This window comes from Medicago sativa, chromosome 4 (genome assembly GCF_051527215.1).
Source record: "Medicago sativa cultivar Bolivia chromosome 4, Bolivia_mono, whole genome shotgun sequence".
Classification (NCBI taxonomy): Eukaryota; Viridiplantae; Streptophyta; class Magnoliopsida; order Fabales; family Fabaceae; genus Medicago; species Medicago sativa.
In genome coordinates, this window is record NC_140752.1 from 63,575,621 (window position 1) to 63,595,145 (window position 19,525).

Sequence of the window (19,525 nt, forward strand, 5' to 3'; positions counted from 1 at the left end):
GAATGATAATGCCATAATATCTGAAACACTCATTGACAAAGATTCACCCTAAGGAAAAATAGACGGCAAATACTAGAAAAAAGTAAGGGTGTGTTTGGATGGATGGTTTAGGAGGGGAAGGGATGGTAGAGTTTACTTTTCTTTTTTAAATTACGACATTATAAAATGATTTTTAGAAAATTGAATTAACAACATGATAAATGATCATATAATACTTCAAAAACACTTGATTTATTTTAAAAATACATTTTATATTGTTCGTAATTTAAAAACAAAAAGTGAGCCCTCCCCTCCCTTCCCCTCCTAAACCCTCAATCCAAACACACCCTAAGAATCTTGACAACATCTCATAATACTACAACATTTTTTGCTTTAAGCAACGCTGGAAAAGCGTGGTAATAGGTACTTAAACCGTTGCCTATACGTTTAGGCCGCGCTTTTGAGGCGTGGTATATACGGCCGTTGCCTTAGGGTTCAGGCCACGGATTTTGGACTTCTGACCACGAATACGAATAACCGTGCCTTATATGCGTCAATAAGCCGCGGTTTTGGTGTTAGGTAGAGGCGACGGTTGTTTCTTGGCTACACTCTAGGAACCGATGCCTGTTCTTTAGGCCACAGTTTACTTAAATCCTTTTAGACCGCGGTTTTTGTTTAGGCCATGATTGAATAACCATTGCCTTTAATTTATGCCCAAAAACAATAAATAATTTTTTTTTAGGAAAATTATAAAAATTATTTGAAATCATTATATTAAATCAGATATTATATGATTCTCACAATTTTTTTTTTAAAAATCAATAACATTAATAACTTAAATTAGATTCAAATATACATTGTGATCATTACATCAAAAGAATTCTACAAAAATTGTACAACTATTTGTAAAAAAAATTAATAAATATACAACTAATTCCACTAGATACAATAGAATTATTGACTAATCATTTTTCTTTTTTGGTACAATACTCAACATATAGAACACCAATGAGATGAACAATCCAACTTCAAAAGATTCCAGTGATTTTTTAAGCAACATCCCTGTGAACGACACTTGAGCTACCTAAAAAACCAAACAATGAAATGTTCATATGATTAATCAACATGAGCTAAAACAATAGATAACAAATGACACTTATCGGTTAAAGAAAATCATATAGTACCTTCATTCAAATGTTGAATTAGCACCACTCACACCTCACTCCTAAAAACTACAAACAAAAAGTATGTCTTGCAACATTTTATCTAAACAACATATAAGTACCTAAAGCTTTAAATTATGAACTTAATGATCTCAAGCTTGTAATGTTCCAATTGATAACTAACTTGAAATCACATATTGTTTCTACTTAATCATACTTCTAACTATTGAAAGTTTTCACCACAATTTGATATCAACCATGGTCTCGTAACTAATTTATAACAAGTTATCGCAACAAAAGCATCACTTCAAGAATTAGACTTTAGGCAAAACCAAAAGTTTAGTATTTTAAAAATTGATTCAAGCTTACTTAAATTAAATCCTTCAATTGTAACTAAACAAGTACAACACAACCGGCGTAACTTAAACTATTTAACTTGTGACGATCACTACTTTTTTTTTGTAAGAAGGTGACTAGCTTTATCACTACTATAGACAACTTATCACTACTATAGACAACTTGTTGAACACAAATAGAAAATGCACTTTTATATAAACTTGTGTCTTGAGAAATTTATAGTAGCAATTCATAACCCAAATTTAACATTAATCATTCAACATCTAATCCATCAAATACTCAAATTAATCTTATCCTTACACAATAAAATCTCTAAAACACTAGTTTGAGAATCAAACCTTATTGACACTTAAGCTAAACTTAACAATAATATCTTTTACAACTTCAAACTATAGTGTAGCCACCAATAAACACTACAAATAGATTTATAGTGTTTAATAAAAATCAGAGTTTTTCAGTTTTTAAGCATAAACTAACCAAGATAAACACTCAATTGAACATAGAAGTTCATTTCATTACAAGAAAAATGATAATTTTCGGATTCTTAAACATGGGAAAAATGAGGGTTTCAAACAAAAATGAAGTTTTTCATGTTTTAAGCATAAACTAAGGAATTTTCAGAAGAAAAATGCTTACTACTTGCTAGAGGAGGAGTAACAAACGAAGACATAGGTACTCCGGCGCGGTGGTTTACGGCGGAAGAGGAAAAATGGGTCGACAAAAAGTTGCTTCTTTCATGAAACTAATTGGACCAAAAGAAAGCTCTTGTCGAGAAGATAAAGAAAACGAGGACACTTTTTCCGATCGACAAACATGGTGTCCAGATCGAAGCCGACAAGCTACGGTGGTGGTGGTTCAATAAGGAACAATGAGAGACATTGTTATGAGTTTTGTGAGATGGGAGATAATAATAAAAGGTAATCATATTTTGTGGAGGTGGAGTGGGGCCAAGAAGATAAAATAAGAAACAAAATAAAATTTGTGTGGCTAAGAGATATGTCACGTGAGCAAATTAAGGGGATGAGATAAATTAAAATAATTATTTTATTATACTCTCAATTAATGGTTTAGATCTCATTTTTTAAAATAAAATCAAAACGAAATATCTTCAAATAAAAAGGACTGAAATTTGAATTTTTTAATCCCCGTGAATTTACGGATCGTTTGTTACGAATTAAAATAAAAATGATTTTGACATTAGATAATTTAGAGATTATGTTTTTATAGATTTTATAAAAAAAGAAAATGTATTTTTCATTTGTTTACGGTAATAATAAAAATATTTTTATTAAAAAAATAATTTAGTTTGTTTGGATGCAATTATATAAAAGGGATTTCTTGTTACAAAATCAGTTCAATTTTCTTATATTTATTTTCTCTATCGTCTATAAAAATAAGAATATTTGTTATATTTGTTGTATTATTGTTGTCATTGAAAAATATAAATATGGTTTTTTGAGTTTGTTTCACAAATACACATACTTATAAATAGTGATGACAATGGGTATCCTATGAGTAGGGTACTATATACAGTGCCCTTCACCATACCCTCATTTATAAAAAATACCCGTACCTGTGTCCGTACCCTCTTGAGCAACAACTTTAGTCCCTGTCCTCATACCCTATGGGTATCTAAGTGCCCATACCCGCACTCATTACTTGCACTTTAACTTTGAAAAGACAATAAAAACATCTCAATTGAAATAAAAGTGTGGTCCAAATTTTTTAAAATTAACTCATAAAATAGTACGAATCGTACACTGACATGATGGAGTTGTTATTGTATTAAGCAGTTTTTTGGTTTAAGTTTAGGTGTAGGCTTAAATAGTCACTACCACAATTTTGGCTTTTAATAGCACAAGTTTAATAGCGCTTCTAGATAAATGCTATTGAAAATGCAACTCAAAGACCTGTTATAGCACTTTTCAGAAAGCGCTAAGAAAAACATGTTAAAAACTGGGTTAGATAGCGCTTTTGTATAAACGCTATTATTTTTGTTTGCACTAATAGCGCTTTTCAGAAAACGCTATTGTTGGAGAGGGGTATAGATAGCGTTTTTCACAAACGCTATTGTTTGGGCTTCATGGAAATAAATAAAAAAGGCGGGCCCACAAAATAAAGTGCTTTTCTTTGTTTAAAAAAAAAACAAAAAAAGAACACAACGCTTCTCTCCATTGTGCATTCAGCTTCTTTCCTTCGTCACCGAACTTCTCTATCACCGACGTGCTGCTTCTCCTCCATCATCGATACCCTTCATCAACCTCTCAATCACGTTATCTTCTTCTCAATCGCTCTTCTGATTCTCTGGTACCATTCCTTTACTGTTCTCTTGCTTTGATTTTGAGTATATAATGATTTTGTTTTGTGTTGAACTGTATAAGGATTTTGTTCACTGATTTCATAAAAGGTGAAGCTTTGAACTAAATTATGGACCTAAATATTTGATTTTTTTTCGGATTCAACATTTATTTGAGTGAAATTCAAAATGGGTCAAACTGTTTTTTTTTTTATTTTTAAAATGAAGCTTGTTTTGTGATGGGTTTTGTAATCAAAATTAGGGTTAAGCCTTGTGTGTTCTGGTTTAGCTAAAACCGATATCTTATTTGAGTAATTTATCTTGTTTATTTGATTTTCTGAAATCGTATGGTGTAGGATTTAGATTATTTTTTGTTAGTTTTTCTACAGTAACTGAAATTCTAGTCTATTTCTCTTATAGATAGTTGTATTGACTCTTGTAGCATCAATACAAAATATGATTTCACTTCAAGTGTAAGATCGATAGAATAGTGTCATTGACATGTCATTTAGATTAGCTATTTTATGTTTTCATCTATTTGAAGTAGTACATTGTTAGATACTTTGTTTGATGTTTGAATATCATATAATTCTGGATGGAGAGTCAAAGGTTTTTTTATTGAGGATACAATCTATTGGATTCTGATTGGCCATGTTTTTCTTAAAATAGGAAATTTGTAATTACAACTTATAGAATGTGGAAGCTTAGGCCTAATACAGCTGAAGCCCAATGTCCGTACATAAGAATTTTTCAGCTTAAACTAGTGTTACTAGTATTGTGTAATTTTTTGTTATTCACATGTGTAAGCATCTATACTAATTACTTTTTGAATGAATACTTGCCACTTCATTGTTGGTGCCTCTTCCCAAATAACAATAAGTTGTGTAATTGTTGTCCATCAATCACATAAGTTATCCAATACATATGTCTTCATTGAACCAAGAGTCTCTTAAAATTCATAAATAAATAAGAAACTGGTCTATAAATATGATGATTAACACTCCTCCCTGCTTGTTTATGGAAATAAATAACTCATTGTTTTAGTGTCTTTTATTTTTCATTCTAAAATTCCAAAAAGTTGATCAAAACATATATTTATTTTTCCTGCAAAACCACTACTCTTAAGCCCTGTCTCTTGAATATTCAATTCAGAAATGAGCTCTTTTTACTTAATTTTTTAAAAAATTTAGATCTTTTTAATTAGTGTTTGTTGTTCCTGTTCCTAGGTTTATTTTCTTTCTTTTTTTGGTGTGACTTTTGATCTATTGATTTGTGATCATGATTTAAAAAGTCATGTACATTTATTTCTCTATTCTAATAAATTTCCATGTGATGCTTTTTATTACTGAACATGGCTTACTTTCCTCCTAGCCTATTTCTTGATCATAGATTGTCAAAGAAAAAGGACATGTTGAAAATCTGGACAGAGTTTCTTTGAAGCTTTAGTGTATATTGAATCTACCGTGAGTTTGACTAAATCATACGCGCAACTAATTTTTTTCATAATATGCGTATTCAAAACAAAGTCACGGTGTCATGTCATGATTTTGTTCACTTTCAATCTAAACAAAGTCGCGAGGGATGCTGTTTTGGAGTTTGAGGTTTTTTAAGATGCCTAGTTTGTCTGCCTACTGCTGTTCCGTGTCTATTTTGGTGGCTTCTGCGCTTTTGGCTCAGCTGTGGTTCTGCAGTCCTGTTTGTGTGTGGCCGTTTTGAGCCTGCTGCTGTTCGGCTGTGCTGGTTTTCTGTAGGGGCTGTTTGGATGAGTCTGTTTTGGCTGGGCAGTTCTGGCATCTCTAAGGTGTAGTTTTTTTGGGTGCTTCTACTGTTTAAATTGGGACTTGTCCGGTAGTTTTTTGGGCAGTTTTGTCCACCATTTATTCCCACTTTTATGCACATTTCATAGCACCATAATCCTATATATTACTCTTTTACATGTTACTATTTCTTTTCTTCAAGAAATGTATTATTTTCTAAATGTTATTATTGATTTATTTTAAAATTAAAAGGGTTTTGCTAACTTTTTTTCCAGCAGAAGTTAAAGAATTCAAAAGCATAAATTTTGAATTGGTCAAAATAATTGGTATTGTTACAGTACATTTAAGATTTTTTTTTATGGGCACTTTTAAGAATTTTAATACACGATTTTAAGACAAAATTATCATACATAGTTCATTAACATGAGTCTTTAGAGCACATGTTAGTAATTTCCAAATTCAAAATATTAAGTGAGGGGATATATGTGGGAGGAGTTATGAAAAGTATCCATAATGATGATGATAGGTGTTTGATTGGAGACTTTATGTTTCTATGTTTCTATGTCACACTTATTAATAACTTTTATGTTTCTTTTTCTATCATATATAGATATGAATATATGAGATCAAATCACTAGACTTCTATGTTTCGATTGTTTTTGCTTATGGCTTATAGCTTCTAATTGTTTATAGCTACTCCTTATAGATTCTCCTTATAGAGCATCAGTTGATTCATCAATTGGAACTAAAGACAAGGAGCATCCGTCGTGGCCACCGTCGTTGCCTCTGTTTTCCTTCAATAGCGGTAAGAAATCGTTGTTTTTGTGTTTTGTGGTTATAAGTAGTTAAATTGTTGATTGTTGTTAAGTACTAATATATTTTGGCCAAGATTGATACACATATTAGGGACCCCTACTAAATCTAGAATGAAGATGTGTATTAATAGATAATATGCAATGTTAGTGAGATCGTTAGTGAGAACTTATAGAAATAGCTTATGACATGTCCACAAACTATTTTCAACTTATTTCCATAAGCTCTCCATGATAGCTTAATAGAACAACTTATAGTATATAAAAACAACTAGACGTTAATTTTGAGTTATTTTAAACTGTTGGTTGTGTTGGAAATTCGATGTTAATTAATTTATTGTTTCATATTATACGACACAGGAGAAAATGTTGCTGGTAGATTTATCAACTAGACGTTGGATAACTTGTCACGAGTCCTCTTAAATTTAGGTATTTTTTTGTTGTAATTGTGGCTGCTTTTAGGTGCTTTTTCTTTTGGTAATTGTGGATTGATTAATATTATGACATTTGTAATTAAGTTTATGATCAATTTGTAATAATCTCATATTTCAGTATCGTATTATAGCGTTTTATATTGTAGATTTAATTATAGCGTTTGTGGTTGTAGATTAAAATAAAAAAATTACTGTAACTTTTATTAGCGCTTTCAGTCAAACGCTAAGAAACACCTGTTAGAGTAGAAAGGCTACAATAGCGCTTTTCAGAAAGTGCTAAGAAACGTCTGTTAGAAAACGACTTTAATAGCACAAAAATAAGGATATATTAGCGCTTTCTGAAAGCGCTATTGAAGCATTGCTATTTAATAGCGTTTCAAAAGCGCTATTATAGGCTTCTGACCTATAATAGCGGGGGCTTTCTTAGCGCTTCAAAAGCGCTATTAAACGCTAAAATGAATGCTATTAAAGGGGGTATTTTGTAGTAGTGAGTTAAATAAATTAATTAGTTATACAGCAAAAATAAATAAATTATTTTTGATATTATATAAATATGTATATGCGGGGTTGCGGGTTCAGGCAGTATACTACCCTTACCCGTGTCCAACCTATTTAAATTTGTGGGTATCATCCCTACTTATAATTTACATTTGAAAGTCACAAATACCTGTGCATACTTATAATTTTAATCTACTACCTCCGTCCCTAATTATAATACCCTTTTGAGAATTTTTTTGTCCTTTTTTATAAGACCCCTTTGCTATTTAAAACTACATTAATTATTTCTTTACATACATGCCCCTATTTATTATACATCTTTCTCCCAAAAAGAATTAATTTTTTTTACCAAAACATGAATTAAATATAAACTTTTATATTTTTTACCGTAATAAATTAATGTTTAAATTATGTTTTGTTCAAAAATTCTAATTTTTTTTAGGAGTGATTTTTACAATATGATAATTATTTATATACAATTTCATTAAAAAAATTACAAATATTTACTTTAAAATAGGGAGCAAAAGTAATGATTGAAAATTTTATAGGGACTAAAAATTGAAGGAAAATTTTAGAGGAACTAAAACAATATATTTATAGAGACCAAAATTATGGTTAACCCTAAACTAAAATTGGGAGAATAATGAAGGTCAGGTTATTAGCAACGGTTATACAGTGTGGCATAATTTAGCATAAAGCCGTGGCTAGAACATGCATAGGCCACGGATATATATAGATAGTCTTTTGTATAAGAAACTGGCACGGTTATTCATTGTGGCCGAGATATCCACGGCTAAATGGCAATGCCTATAATGAATAGGCGACGGTTGATTTACTCCCACATTTAAACTCCGTGGCTAAAAGATAATAGGCAACGGTTTTTAACATGTTAATGAAAAATTTTAAAACGCTATCAACGTCCATACAACCGTGGCTTATCACCCCTTTAGGCCACTGTTTTCCAGCCGTGGCCTAATGACTCGTTGCCTAAAGCCAAAAATGGTGTAGTATCATACCCGTATCTCAAAGAAGAATGAGAAGCATGATACGAAGTTTAAATTTTTTTATGGAGTTGCTTACTAGACTTCAAATCAACATCTCTTTGGCTAAAGCTCTTGAGAAGATGCCATGCAAAGTTTATGAAATAACTTCTATCCAAAAAGAGGAAGGTCAAGGGTGAAGATTCTATTGCTTTAACCAAAAGTTGATGTTCCATCTTTTCAAGACGGTTACCTCCAGAGAAAAAAGACCCAGTAAATTCCAATCTTTTGAGAAACTATCCATAGGAAAAGCTTTGTGTGATCAAGGTGAAAAAATTAACTTGATGCCATTATCAATTCTAAGAAATATCGAAAGAGTTGAGGTGAAGCCATTAAGTGTTACTCTAGGAGTTGGAAATAAAACAATTAAACATTCATATGGAGTAGTGGAGGACGTGATGGTGCAAGTAGACAAGCTTTCAATTCTGTCAAACTTCGTGAAATTGGAGATTCAAAGGAATATTAATTTGTAGCGTGTCTCATTATTCTATAAGATGGGAGACCACAAATTCTAAAAGCTTGCCGAGGGAAAGATACGAACTTTGAATTTTCTACGATCTATGCCAAATTCATGGAATTCCTACCAAACAAGAGGAAGATGAATGATGATGTGTTCTTTCTTGCATATAATAAACCATAATTGTGGTTGAGGTGCCGACCTAATGACATTATAAGAAGCTTTGAAAGGGAGGCAACCCATTGATTTTAATTTTTCTCAATCAATCTTTAAAATATGTTGAGTCTTAAAAAACTACATATGATCACTTATTGTTTGCTACTCGTAATAATGCCTGTTTAATTGGCATGAATTTCATAACCTTTGCGTTTTCAAAAATAAAAAATTATTTTTGCTTCAAGGAATTGTTGTTACCACTAAGGCAGAATGATTACCCCCAAAGTTCAAAATCACGATATCTATTGGGGCTTGATGCGGAAGTATGGACAAAGTATGAAAGGGTGGAAAAAAGTATATACAAAATTATGAGGTTTATTTATGCATATATTTGCATCCTATGATACTTTTAATTTTTTGCAACAAAATATTTTTGCTTAATTGTTGTATTATTTTTGCGGCTAAGTTTGTCATCATCAAGACTATTACTTCTCTTTTGTGTTTCTTCCTCCTTATTGTATGGAAGGCTAGATCAAAAATAAAAAGCTATTATTTCTCTTTTGTGTTTATTCCTTCGTATTCTATGAAAAGCTAGATAAAAAATAAAAAATAATGAAAGGTTGTTAAAAAAAGAATTTTTAATACAATCAATTAATTTCTATAGTTAGATCCATTCAAAGGTCAAGTAACTAATTATTTGAGCTAAAGGGACAAACATGACATATCATTGTACTTTGGATACATTTTACCGTGATTCTATTTTTAGGTAGTATTTATTGCAATTTCAAAGTATTAAAAACTATTTAAATGAAGTAAGCATACCATCAAATGTTTTAAATTATAAACTGATCAAATAATATGACTGCAATTTTCAAGTTTGTGTATGCTATGACATTTTTTATTTCTCTATTTCTTGCTCTAGTTCATGTCGATGGTAAGCCATTTCTCATATTTTTTTTTTCTTATACACAATCATTCATATCCTATCACTAACGTTATTTTATTATTATATTTTATGATAGCATTTGGTGGTCTTTGTGTAACTGATGCTGCTTGTCCACAACTTTTTTGTTCTCCTAAAACCGCGAAGTGTGTTTTTTTCGATTGTCATTGTGTTTGACAGGTATTTTGAAAAAAATAGTTCTTTGTTCCCTCTAAGATTAACTATAATTCTCATCACATGTTATTACTTGTATGATGTGTCTCATATTATATATATTTCTCTAACATTTTCAATTTATTTCATAGTATTAGAAATGTGTTAATTGTTTTATTCAAGTCTTAGCAATACACTAATATGACTTAAATGCTTGATATAACATGAAAGAAGATAAGAAATAAGGTTTAAATATCAAGGGAATGAATGTTTGAGTTTAAGACTTTAGAATATCATCTTGAAGATTTTTTCAGTATTTTATCATGCTTTGTAACTAGGGGTGGGAATGAGCCGGGCCGAGTCGGGCTTTACTTAAATAGGCTAGGCCTAGTTGAAAAAACTAAGGCCTAAGCCTTGGCCTTTTACCTGTCAAAGACTTTATTTTAAGTCTGACCTGACCTTTTTAAAAGTCTGGCCTGGCCTATTAGCCTGTCTAAAAGCCTAGTTTATGTTACAAATTTCTAATAGAGTTTGTTCATCAATTTTTTTTCCTTTCAATTTGTGTAACGTACTTAATATAGAGATAAACATTAATTAGATACAGATTAAACTAATGAAACATAATTGTAAAATTCATAGATGGATAGAAACTCAAGAATAATCATGTCAACAAGGATTCCAAACTTAATCTAATAACCATACTTGACCTTATGCATATCAGTAGCAAGTCTTAACAGTTCACACAAATATATATAAATATATAAGTAGCAAGCCATACAAAATAAAATAAAAAACTGAAATAATAATAATTGTGGTATGAGAATTTGAAGGATCAATAATTCTTTTTGGTATATAAATATAAATAATAAATATGAAAAAATATACTCGTATACAGGCCGGCCTGATAGACTTGATAGGCTTTTTTATAAGCCTAAGCCTGGCCTAATTAAATTAATAGGCTTTTTAAAAAGTTCAAGCTTGACCCATTTATTAAACGAGCTAGGCCGAGCTGAGCTTTTAGTAGGCCGAGCCATAGGCCCCTGACGAACGGCCTGACCTATTCCCACCCCTATTTGTAACATATATTTATGATTTATATCAAGTGAATAAGGTCTAAGAAGGTTAGAATAACACTTGTTGACATCGTCTGGCCCAAGTTGAATTAGCAACAATGGAACTCATGTGATGTTATGAAACATGGCATCCCTGGATAAAATTTAGAGAAAACTATAACATTCTTGTATTGATGAGAATGAGTAGTATTATAAATAAAGAAGTTAGTTACAATTTGACTAACTCATGTCTATTTAAAGGCACTAACTAACTAGTAACCAACCTCAACCAATAGCTACTAATGAATAACCTATATCTTCAATAAGCAAATTAACTTAGGATGCGTAAGAAAAAAATGGTACATGGTTGATGACTAGCCACCAAGGCTATGAAACATAAGAATGGTACTTAGTGAATATTGTTAAGGCCCTATTCTAATAGACAAGGATGATACTTACTTGTGAATTAAGGCATCATTATCATTTGAATTTCTTCTGCAAGGGGAAATCATCTTTAAATTTGAAAGGTGGATGTACACATGGGGGAAAATCTCATCCTTGAGGGGCGTTCGATAGGGAAATTATAAATGGATTATATTAGATATCTTATGTTTGGACATATCTTGATTGTTCACATAACAATATCATATTCGTGAGAGTGTACTATATATATGAAGACATAAAAACTGCATATTTTTTGCACTTGTATGTCACATATATCATGCCCTCTTAATTCATATTTTCATGAGTTAGTTTGGCACCACATGCATATGAAGTGGTTAATTATCTTCCAATATATCATATAATATTATATTTCCATGATTGTTGTGATTTTATATATGTTGTTTGTCTATGTATTCATATATTAAGCCATATACTTCTAACATCATGTAAGATGTACCCGCCATTTATTTGGGTGGTATCTTCTTCTATGCATTTCTATATACAGATTACACAAAAATTATGGTAATGAAAAGCAATCAGGGGAGCTTTGCTAATGAGAGAAGATAAAGACATATGCATTGTTGGTTTTTTTCTTTCTATTCGTTATGAAATATTCCTACGACTCCAATATTATTATATAGGGATCTAGACTATTTTCTGTTGTTATTTGTTTTACTCTCGAGTTTGTAAGCTTGTACTTTAAAACATGAAAACAAATGCATAAGACGCATATCTTACAGTAATAACATATAATACATGCATCTCAGGAGCATCATTAACAAACATGTACTTGAATTATATAAACATGTCATAAATCAATTAATGATTCATGCATTCTTTTAATGTGTCTCCCTACATCAACTTGACATCATAAAGTAGATGTAGTGATCCCTCAAAAAAAAAAAAAAAAAAGTAGATGTAGTGAGAAAGGTGAATACAAGATTTTCTTTTGTGGGGGCTAAAAGCCATCACAAATGATGAATAGCGGCCACAAAATTGAGATATGTTGTGATGGCCAAAATCTCTCACATATTTGCCTGTTAGAAACATTTGTGGCTGCCTAACTGATCACAAATGTCTTACTTTGTCTTAATCAGAAAATGGATTTGTGAGGGACCAATCTTCCATAAACAGTATTGGGAGAAATGAGATGACTTTTGTGGCTGCCTAGTCCACCACAAACAATTAAACTAAAAAAATAGTAGGCTAAAGTGCATTTTTCCCCCCTTAACTTTCAAAAACTTGCAATTTTGGCCCCCTAACTATGAAAACTACAATTTTGGCCCCCTAAGTTTTAGCCCCATTGCAATTTTGGTCCTTTTGGTCAATTTTGACCGGTCAACGCCTATGTGGCACGCCACATGTGAAATTATTAAATTAAAAAATAAATAAAAATGCCACTTAATCATTTTTTAATTAAATAAATAAAAAATCTAATTAAAAATATTTAAAAAATAAGGAAAATTGAAAAATTAATAAAAAATTGAAAAAAAAATCTGAAAATATTTAAAAAATCTGGAAAAATGAAAAATTAATAAAAATTGAAAAAATACGGAAAAAATTTAAAAATTCTGGAAAAATAAAAAAATCTGAAAAAATACGGAAAAAGTTTAAAAATTCTGAAAAAATTAACTAAAATAAAAAACGATTAAAAAAAATTAAATAATCTAATAAAATGAAAAATTCTGAAAAAAATAAAAAAGATTAAAAAAATTCTGAAAATATTAAAAAATTCTGGAAAAATGAAAAATTAATAAAAAAATTGAAAAAATATTAAAAATTTTGGAAATTTTGGAAAAAATTAAAAAGATTCATCATTTTTAAAAAAAATGAAATTTTTGAAATTTTCATTGGTATTTCTCGAAATTTAGAAATTTTCATTAGTATATATGTCGAGCTTAGATTTTTTCAGTGTATTTATTTTCAAAAAAATTTTTGGGAATTTTTGTGTATTTATAAACAGGAAATTTTTGTGTATTTATAAACCGAGAATAAGGGAAAAAATGTGTATTTATAAACCGAGCTTAGGTTTTTTGTGTATTTTTCGAAATTTCGAATTTTTTCCCTTATTTCGAATTTCAAATTTTTTCCCTTATTTTGAATTTCGAAAAATACAAAAAAAAAACCTAAACTCGGTTTATAAATACACATATTTTTTCCCTTATTCTCGGTTTATAAATACACAAAAATTTTCGGTTTATAAATACACAAAAATTCCCGGAATTTTTTTTTGAAATAAATACCCTGAAAAAACCTAAGCTCGACATATATACTAATGAAAATTTCGAAATTTCGAGAAATACTATTGAAAATTTTAAAAATTTCATTTTTTTAAAAATGATTAATCTTTTTAATTTTTTCCAAAATTTCAAAAGTTTTTTCATTTTTCCACAATTTTTTAATATTTTCAGAATTTTTCAATCTTCTTTATTTTTTTCAAAATTTTTTATTATTTTTCATTTTATTAGATTATTTTATTTTTTTAATCATTTTTTATTTTTATTAATTTTTTCAGAATTTTTAAATTTTTCCGTATTTTTTCAGATTTTTTTTATTTTTCCAGAATTTTTAAATTTTTTCCGTATTTCTTCAATTTTTCATTTTTATAAATTTTTTATTTTTCCAGAATTTTTTTATTTTTTTCAATTTTTTTATTAATTTTTCATTTTTCCAGATTTTTTAAATATTTTCTGAATTTTTTTCGATTTTTTTATTAATTTTTCAATTTTCCTGATTTTTTAAATATTTTTAATTAGATTTTTTATTTATTTAATTAAAAAAATGTTTAAGTGGCTTTTTTAATTTTTTTTAAATTTAATAATTACACACGTGGCGTGCCACGTAGGCGTTGACCGGTCAAAATTGGCCAAAAGGACCAAAAGTGCAATGGGGCTAAAACTTAGGGGGCCAAAATTGTAGTTTTCATAGTTAGGGGGCCAAAATTGCAAGTTTTTGAAAGTTAAGGGGGGAAAAGTGCACTTTAGCCAAAATAGTATTAGAGAGGTTGTATATTCATACGATTTTTCTTATAGTTGTTCTAAAATATCCATATTACACATTGTATTTTCATATGATTGTTTTTTTTTATGATAATTTGTTTCTCTCTAGATGAAACTCACATTTGTTTTAGATGTATTTTATACGGTATAAAAGTTTGGATGCTCAAATATCACTACTCTTTTAGAAAGAAGAAAGAAGTGAGAAATGAGAAAATGTGAGAGTGGTATTTATAAAAAATGAGGTTTTTGTAAGGGAAACCTTTTTTCAAACTTTGTGGCGGACTAGTCCACCACAAACGTCATTTGAATAAAAAATGCTTAATTGCAATTTTAACCCTCTATGTTTCACAATCTGACGATTTTGACCACTTATAAAAAACAAAAACAATTTTTCCCCTTAAGTTTATCCCTTTTGCAATTTTTGCCCCTTGGTCTGATTTTGACCTAGTCAATACACATGTGGCACCTCACTTTAGTGAATAGGAGGCCACGCGTGTATTTTTAATTTTAAAAAAATCCAACTCATAAATAATAATAAATATAAAAGAAAATAAAAATAATAAAATAAAAATCTTTCTTCTTTCTCGTATTTCGACACTTCCACACCAATCATTTTTTCACCCTTCTCTTCTCTCCTCTCCTCTCATGTCAGCTACACTTTCTCTCTTCCATCCTTTTCTCCACTGGAGAAATCTTATTCCGGTGGTGGCGGGAACGAGGTTTGTTTGACTGTTAGGTGTGTCCACTTTTTCAGACACATGGAGGTTTCATATGTTTCACCGGAAAGCTCTAAGGTTGTATCACCAATAACATCAAGAAAGTCTATAGTGGAAAAAGTGTTTGAAAAATCGTATTCCTTTAGAGGGAGTGGATGCTTCAAGAAGTGTAGCAGGAGAAAGATTTTTTTTTCTTTTTTAATTATTATTATTTATGAGTTGAATTTTGTAAATATAAAAATAAAAAAATACACATGTGTCATCCTACTCACTTAAGTGAGGTGCCACGTGTGAGTTGACTGGGTCAAAATCATATCAAGTGGCCAAAATTGCAGAAGGGGGTAAACTTAAGGGTAAAATTGTTATTATTTTTTATAAAAATCACCAGATTGTGAAACATAGGGGGGTTAAAACTGCAATTAAGTCTAAAAAAAATTATTTAACATTTGTGATGGTTTGCTCTCTTACAACCTGAATAAAAAAATAAATTAATGTTTTTTTTACAAGAAATTAATTAATGGCTTAGTCCCTCGTAATCGTAAACTTGATTTATATATATATATATTTGTGATGAATGTCACATGCGTAAACAAATATTTATGGGGGACAAAGCAATCGCAATTGCCACAGACAAAACTTGATTCAAATATTAATGTGTATTGTATGTATTTTGTTTTTTAAAATTTTTGATATTTGTGATTCATCTTATCTTATATAACTGTTGTGAATTCCGGACTCAAATTTCACACCAATACAAACTATGATGTGTGGAGCAAGTATCAATGGCAACCAACAACCAAAATTAACCACAAGCAACAACAACAATATAAACCTAGTCTATAAACCAAGTGCATAGCAAAACCACAATCCAACCAAGGAATAAACAAGATAAAGAGAGTAAAGAAAAGATAACAACACCAAGAAATGTTCACCCAGTTCGGTCCAACTTGACCTACTCTGTGGGAGAGATTGATCTCTCCAATCCACTATCAATGAGTTCTTACAAAGAGATACAAATGAGTTACAAGAAATTAGCTTCAACAAGCTCACAAGAACAACCCTAATTTCTACCCATTTTCCCAATCTCACCAATGAACAAGACACTCATGAATTTTCACTCTCCCAAGGTGTTTACAATTGTTTCCCAACACTAGAGTCTAACCCCCCAAAAAGAACCAACCCTTAGCCTTTGATTTCACTAAGGATCTTCTTTTCTTTGGTTTCACAAGACTCACCCATGTTGCTTACTAAAGACTCTTCACTCATGTGTTTCCCAACCCCATGAATCTTCCCCAAAAGGCACAAACCCTTTTCCCAAGAGCCCCCTCTTTTGGTTCTCTAAGATTCACATCTTGAAGCTTTGAACCTCACCCAAAGACCCTCAACATTTAGTATCTAAAACCCTAAAAGTTCCCTCCTTTGGTTTCCATGAGATTCACCAAGCTTACCCAACAAAATGGGTCATGGAGTGCTTAAAACGTGTTTCAGATCTGTCAAAATCGTGTCACGTTTGTCCAAATCGTGACACGGTTGATACGTACGACCCAAGGTACGACCAACCTTATCCTGAAAACTTGCCCAGCAAGCCGAAAATCGTGTCACGTTTTGCCAAAATCGTGTCACGATTGAACATCCAGAAAACATGCTCACGACATACCAAAATCGTGCCACGCTCACGAAATCGTGTCACGATTTCTCTGTTCCTCCAAAACTCCAAAACACCAAATTTCGAGTCATCCTCAACAATAACAAAAGTATTTTGAGAAAGATTTGAGAAATTTCATAAACTTATGTTTATGCACAAAAAAAAATTTACTATTTGCGATGGAAAATTAAAAGTCACAAAATATTTGGCATGCAAATTAGCATCGGCTTTTTCTGTGATGCTACATAAATTTCTAGAAACATAGCGACGGAGTATGATCTCAGAAATTTTGCAACAGCTCATTTCCCTCAGAAATTTGTGAATTTTTATTGCGTCGATAATTTGTGACGGAAATCTGGTTGTAAATGACATTATTTTGAGGTTTAACGTCGAATTTTTTCCTGTTTGCGATCATATGTGAACCGAGCAAATTGTGACGGATTTAATTTTCCCTCGCAAATTTTTTCCGACGCCCATTATTACGACATATTTCGGTTTCGTCGCACAAACCTTCAGAGAACAGTTTGCGACTGTTTTACGACGGAATGTGGTTGTTGCTAAAACCAAATTTCTAGTATTGCTTTGGCATCCATTTCATTTTTTCCTTATAGGCAAAATTTTATCCCCATTCAATGGCACTCTTTTTATTCGTATTTATATCACAACACTTGCTATTTGTATTGATGATTTTGATTGTCCAAAATCTCTATGTCTGGGTCATGATGAAGTACCGTCGTGTAGGTTTATAAAGTGGTACTGCATTAAATCATAGGTTGCCAAATAACTATATTATGTATAAAGCTATAGTTTGTGTTACTGCATTAAATCATAGTAAAGTTGAAAAATAACTCCATATTATACAGTTTTAAAACTCTGACGGGACCGGCAGGTCGAACCGGTCCGACTGGGAATCGGTGGGTAAGCCGGTTCGATTCATCTATTGGATCAATCATGTTATTGACTCACTATGAACCGGTGCAACTCGGCCAGAACCGGAATAAACAGGTGACTCGGAGGTCTCCTCAATCCGACCGGGTAAACACTTGACCGGTTTTTTTTTCAAGAAACAAGCGCCTGTTATATTTAAAAAAAAAAAAGAAATTCAATTTTGCCTAGGTGGGAATCAAACCAGCAACAACAACTTGAAATGTAGAATGCACCACCAACACGCCATGCTCTCAGTTGTTGAACTATTTTACTTCTTCTTTGTTATATTAAATTCAATTGCAAGAGGTGACAGTAATTCACATTTTATTTTATTTTTATTGTTATATTAAATTTAATGTTTTAATTATCTTTTTCATTTAGCTTAATGATATGTTGCAAAATTATATACAATTATTTTTAATACAAAAAAAATACACTTGCTTGTAAATATTGTTGTGATTAATAGCATATTTCTGTTCTCAAGAATAAAAATAGCGTAATTTCTTTTTATGAAAATCAGTTTTGTGTTTAAAATTAATTTTTGTATTTGATTGGTAATTGTATCATAGTCAGTGGATTAAATTTAAAAAATGAACTTCAGAAATTATGTTAATTTTTTTAGTTTTTAAAGTGTAGTAAATTTTTTTAGAGAGCAAAATCATACAATGTAATATGAGATTTTCATTATAAAGGCCGAGTGACACAATCAAGTTGACCGATTTAATCCGATTCTTTCATGCGGTTCGATCAGTGACCCGGTGGCATTACTAGAAAAAGCAAAATTAGGGAGGAAAATTAGTGACAGAAAAAATGAAATCTCTCACAAATTCTTTGGTCGCAAAATTTAGTGACGGAATTTGAGAGGGATTTCATGTTTCCCTCATTAAATTTTCCTCACTAATTTTTGTTTTTTTAGTAGTGTGGTTCGACCGTTGACTCAGTGACCCAGTACCCTTACCGAGTCGATTATCGGTCAATATTCACTACTATGACTAATAAAAATTTAGAAAAATTAGATTTTATTTCACCGAAACTTTTGGTGAATAATATTTAGTTATTACAATTGTAAATCATAGAAAGTAAATTTTTTTTCTCAAAAAAACTCGTTTAATTGTTAATTTAAAGATCGGATGTACCGATACATATCAATTTTTTAAGTGCACCGTAGAAATTGTTTATTAATATTGTGTAGTGTTACAATTTTTTCTTGTTCTTATGATTGATATAAAGAGGTTAGTAAGTATGAACTAGCTAGGTGTTTGATACATCATGTAAGAAGCCTAAAAGTTATGTTTATACCACAAGGGAATGGTTGATCGTGTTAGTGTGGAAAAATATATTTTCTATATGATTTTAGAGACATTTTTGAAAGAAATATGATGTTAGGGATATTAGTGTGATTAGAGTTTTTTTCTTTGTCGAAAGAAATGTGATGTTAATTATAGATATTAGAATCTTTGTTGGTTAAGTGAATATCAGACCAAATATAGGTTTTGGGATTGGATGAATGTCGAAGGCCTATTCCAGTGATCGTGTTGGGTCACGAGGGGAGTTCGGGGGACCACCCATATTCAGGCAGAGCAACCACACAAGTAAGAGAGACGCCACACTCTTACCTAAAACTTTAAGGCAATGTTTTTATGAGTTCTCTTGCTTATAAAATGTTCAACCTCCACTTTTCTATCCGATGTAGGACA

At 30.8% G+C, this 19,525-nt stretch overlaps 4 long non-coding RNA genes across 5 annotated transcripts; 3 read left to right on the plus strand and 1 right to left on the minus strand.

Moving 5' to 3' along the window:
- Positions 1-919: 919 nt before the first annotated feature.
- On the minus strand, positions 920-2,398 carry LOC146930617 (uncharacterized). The gene is made up of 2 exons (XR_015008346.1): positions 2,136-2,398; positions 920-1,063 (listed from the first exon to the last, which is right to left on the minus strand). It is a non-coding gene; the product is annotated as an uncharacterized LOC146930617 (long non-coding RNA).
- Positions 2,399-3,334: 936 nt separating this feature from the next.
- Positions 3,335-6,919, plus strand: LOC146930618 (uncharacterized). Of its 2 annotated transcripts, none has more exons than XR_015008347.1 (3): positions 3,335-5,596; positions 6,259-6,357; positions 6,725-6,919. It is a non-coding gene; the product is annotated as an uncharacterized LOC146930618 (long non-coding RNA). The 2 variants fall into 2 exon arrangements; XR_015008348.1 differs by having other exon boundaries at positions 3,335-3,806.
- Positions 6,920-9,680: 2,761 nt separating this feature from the next.
- On the plus strand, positions 9,681-12,384 carry LOC146930619 (uncharacterized). The gene is made up of 3 exons (XR_015006428.1): positions 9,681-9,883; positions 9,972-10,072; positions 12,047-12,384. It is a non-coding gene; the product is annotated as an uncharacterized LOC146930619 (long non-coding RNA).
- Positions 12,385-17,447: 5,063 nt separating this feature from the next.
- Positions 17,448-18,192, plus strand: LOC146930620 (uncharacterized). Its single transcript, XR_015006434.1, has 2 exons — positions 17,448-17,936; positions 18,018-18,192. It is a non-coding gene; the product is annotated as an uncharacterized LOC146930620 (long non-coding RNA).
- The last annotated feature ends 1,333 nt before the right edge of the window (positions 18,193-19,525 follow it).